The following is a 5,014-nucleotide window of genomic DNA, read 5'->3' on the forward strand; positions in this document are numbered from 1 at the left end:
TATTTGACTCTGGCTATAGATATTACCACTCCCCTGTTCCCATTCCTTTTTTTGTTTTTGTTTTTTTCTGTTCAGTGCAAAAAGAAAAAAAGTTGTTTAAACACACACCAACATTCAAAGAGATGGTACAAAAATAAAACATAAATAGGCCTATCTGAAGAGAGTGGTCATACAGTCCTAGAGTAGGAATTGGGGGCCTTTGGGTCCCTGTATCTAGTTTACTGGTCTTCCTCCCATTTTCTAATCTGAGTTTATCCATTTACTGAGTTACAATGACCTTTAGCCTAAGTCAAGTGAAACTTTTCCCAATGCCAGGCTTTGTGATTTTAGATGGGACCTTGGAAGAAGTTTCACACAGATCCTTGGTAAGAATACAAGGCTGAATATACGTGAAGGGACATGCTATTGACCTCATTCTTCATGTATGAAACCTGAAATGAACCCAGTTGCAGTTTGATTAAAGGATTGTGCCATTTAGTGCAGCAGAGAACTCTGTGATAGTTTAATAAGACACATTTGTATGACTTTATTGACACATGGTTTTGTTCCATTTTTTTGCCACCGGTTCTATATTTATTTAGAATTATAAGTGCTAATAAACCAAATATTTGATTTCTCAGCTCATTTTGTATATGGTATGAAAATGTTTTGCTCCAGATCTACTCCACCCTTCACTATGTTCTGTGTCCCAGGAGGCCAACCTTTATGAATTGCATCAATGAGTTTACTTGTTCTCTGGTGTTTGGTGAGTTCCATCAGTCAGAGGTACCAGAGAGGGATGGTTGGACAGTGAGAGTATTCCAGGTGTTTCCCCTACCAGTCTGCAAGTTAGCATTAGCTGCATTTTTTTTTTAAAATAAATTTATTTATTTTTGGCTGTGTTGGGTCTTCGTTGCTGTGCGCAGGCTTTCTCTAGTTGTGGTGCGTGGGCTTCTCACTGCAGTGGCTTCTCTTGTTGCAGAGCACAGGCTCTAGGCGCATGGGCTTCAGTAGTTGTGGCTTGCGGGCTCTAGAGCGCAGGCTCAGTAGTTGTGGTGCACGAGCTTAGTTGCTCTGCCACATGTGGGATCTTCCCAGACCAGGGCTCGAACCCGTGTCCCCTGCATTGGCAGGTGGATTCTTAACCACTGTGCCACCAGGGAAGCCCGCAGCTGCATTTTTTTCGTAAAAGCCACAGCTCCTGTCATGTAGTCTTCTATAAGGTATAGCTCTAATTCTGCCATCACTCCAAAGAATTCTGTATCTTAGTTGCATTAACCATATTTTAAGTGTTCAATAGCCACATGTGACTAATGGCTACAGTATTAGACAATATAGATGTAGAACATTTCCATCATTGCAGAAACATCTGGACTCCACTGAGGTACTTCACTATCTTGACTTGGTTTCCCTTAACCCTGCTAACCCCTTTTAATTAGTATCTTCATTAAACTCTCAACTATCCCCTTTAAATGGACCATCTTTCCTGGTGAGCCTTGTGAGATCATGAAACATCTTAGGTATTCATCCTTAAAACTTGAGCCTTAATTTGTCATCTAAATTGTGAATACCTTGTGAAATTCGTGTGTCAAAAGGTAGTGGCTTTGTTGGTACTTAAGTGTACCACTTCAGTATTTCTTGTTAGTCTTCAATCCTTGAAACCTTAATAATAACTTGAGATTCTACAAGTACCTAAATTCTACAAGTACTATCAATGTTAACATCTTGATGGACTTAGTATGACCGAGAATCTTTTTTCCCTAATATTTTAATTAACAACTTTGCATATAAATGCATGTAAAAAGTGTTCAATATGAAAACCAAGTAGCAAACACAAGCCTAGTGTATGGAGAGGGCAATGTTGGCTCTGTTGGATGAAGGTTCCCAGGAGAAGACAAACTGAATAAACTGTTGTTTAACTTCAGCTTCCCTGAGACTGCACAGCCCTTTCTGGGAGAGTTACTAGTTACTGTCATGAGTCCTGGTAAACAAAGGACTTAACTATGGCTAGGCATCTGCAAGGCTATCAGTGGGCCAGGTACTAGGTTACTGGCAAGACTGTGACTGGAAGGGGAAAAGGCTGCGCTGTATTTTTTAAGTTCACCACAAGCCTACCTCCAACTTTTAGGAGCAGATCAAAGCAGAACATTAATGAAGTGAGTATTCTCAGCTATGTAGTAGTTAGTACCAGAATTCTAACCTAGAAATAACTCCAAAGCCCAGGGTATCCCTTCCATTATGTTACTTCTTAGATGGTACCATCAACCATTACTATATCATTACTTTGGGGCCATATAGAGGGGTGGGGGTGGGAGAGGGAGGCTGTCAGGAGAATGTGGATGTATGCCAGACCTAAATTACTAGCACAGTGATGCCTATTCTCTCAAGTGCTGCCCAGTATGGCACATTGTGAGTAATTGGGCTTGTTCCACATTTCTATGTGATTACCGGATTAAGCATGCCCTCCACCTCTGACCCTACACATGCATCATACTCAGTTAAAGAGTTATTCATTTCTCAAGCTCTACTCTTTAGAGCACTTAGAGTTTTGTCCTCAACATTAACTCTGTGCCTTTGGAGCAGCACTCAGAGGTGCTGGATCCCAGTTTCATAAGAGTAATCCACAGCAGTTAGAGATGTGGGCCAGATTAAGAACTGAAGTTGGACTATGTTTTTTGTTTCTCCATTTCACCTCTGAATATCTTTGTTTTAAAATTCTGGGTTGGAGCTCTGGGGTAGTTATGAGAGTTATCAACTTCTTGATTGCAGTTTCCAGCTGATCTTCATCCCTTTTTGCTCAATGGATCATGGTTACCCCATATCCATTGGAAATGAAATGAGTTCACTTTGCCAAAAGGCTAATCTGGGGGAGTAGGAACATGCATAAATGTGCTTGCGAGCACATGAGTACAGGATTTTCCTATGACATGCTGATGCTTCACTGGGTATGACTTGGTGTGTAACTCTCAAAGTAAGTTTAACAGGGAGAGGAAAGACCTTGCCCTAATATTTATGTGAAAAGTCATTTGCCACCTAATTTTCAGACTAAGACTGGGAAATAAATTGTAATAAGAATTATTTTTAGGATATTACACTACATAGAGCTTTTCTCATTCCCTAGCTTTTGTCCACATTTTTAGGCTTTTCTAATGAAAAGAGCCTCAACCTCTGATTCATATTTAGACTTGCTATTTCAGGAAAAGTTAGCAAAACTGATCTTTCTTATTCAAGGATACCTCAGCAATTTAAGGAGGAAAAAAGCTTTGCCACCACCCTTCCTCCCCCATTGTATTGCTTTTTTCTAATTATCATTTCTTTCTCTATTAATATTTATTATATACTATGTAATTCTTCATTGGCAGCTTTTTCATAAAGCCAGAATCTGACATTCCCTATCTCACAAGCTTCATCCCCTGCCACTCCTCCTCCCCTTATTGACATCCCACTTATATAGGAAGTATACCTGGGACCCAAAGGACAGAATATTGTTACATGCTTCCATTCTTTTACTTACCGTGTTCTCCCTGTTGGGACTCTTAAGACTGCCTCTCCTACCTTACTCTCAACCTCACTATCCCAATTTTGTTCATAAAACTCCTACTTGACTCAAGGCTTATCTTTGGAAATCATTCCCTGGTTCGAATCCACCACCCTTTCAGGCTGGGATGGGTTACTCTTCTGTGTTGCCAGAGCACCTTGTAACTATCATCCATATTGTGTTATAATCTACTTTCTCGTCTGTCTACTCACTAGATTGAAGATCCTTGAGGGTAGGGATAGTATCTTATTCACCATTGTATTTCCAGCACCTGGAAATACAGATGTCAACATCGGAATTGAACAACGATCTCTCATTGTTGGGGTTGAACATCACCAGATCTTTCTCATACCTTTTTAATGTAATATATCCTGTGCCACTGGCTTCCTGGGGAAGAACAGAGTAGCACTAGTGAAAAATAATACAATGACACCCCAAATGCAAGCCTGTCATGCAAACCTGTGCCCCTGGTCAGAAGTGCAGAGAGAATCAGCCAGAACCTTTAGAACACAGCTGTGATTATAAACACCTGCTTTCGGGAACCCCTCTCTTAGTCCCACTGCTTCCCCCATCTTCCACTCAGACATCTGGTGGGTAGTGACAGAGATAAGTAACCACAGAGACAGTGGATTTTTTTTCTTATTTTAGAAGAAGACTAGCATATTAACCACATCTTAACTATAAAGAAGAACCACTCCAAAGTGACTTGAGCCTGCAACCTACCCTCTAGCCCAATTTCCTTTGAGTTTGCAGTTTGGGTAAGATTTGCTTGTGGTCACTTTGGGTTTGAGCTGACAACCTGGACTCACACCAGTGTCATCTCGACTAGAGCACACAGCATCGAAGTTTCTGTACCCTGCTATGTGTTAGCCAACAGCTCATTGAAAAAACCTTATTGTTAATGATAAAATGAACTTATTTACAAAACAGAAACAGATTCACAAAGAAAACAAATTTATGGTTACCAAAGGGGAAAGTGGGGGAGGGATAAATTAGGAGTTTAGGATTAGCAGATACAAACTACTATGTATCAAGTAGACAACTGAATCACTTTGCTGTACACTTGAAACTAACACAACATTGTAAATCAACTATAGTCTAATATAAAATAAAAATTACATTTTAAAAATAAAATAAATGACAAGGTCCTACTGTGGAGCACAGGGAACTATATTCAATACCCTATCATAAGCCATAATGGAAAAGAATATGTATATATATGTATAACTGAATCACTTTGCTGTACACCAGAAACTAACACAACATTGTAAATCAACTTTACTTCAATTTTTTAAAAGGCTATAGATTAAAAAAAAAACCTGTTGCTATTTATTGTGTATATGCTCATTATAGAAATATTTAAAAAGCAAGATCTGATACATTTAAACATTTTCCAGGACTTTCTAACCATGTTGGGGTTACACTGTATGTCTTTTTTATAAGCTCTGAATAAAAATTTTCACAGCCACAAACAAAGTTAACTTCAGGGGGATAGAA

This window comes from Neophocaena asiaeorientalis, unplaced genomic scaffold, assembly GCF_003031525.2.
Source record: "Neophocaena asiaeorientalis asiaeorientalis breed wild unplaced genomic scaffold, Neophocaena_asiaeorientalis_V1.1 scaffold119, whole genome shotgun sequence".
Taxonomy (NCBI): Eukaryota; Metazoa; Chordata; class Mammalia; order Artiodactyla; family Phocoenidae; genus Neophocaena; species Neophocaena asiaeorientalis.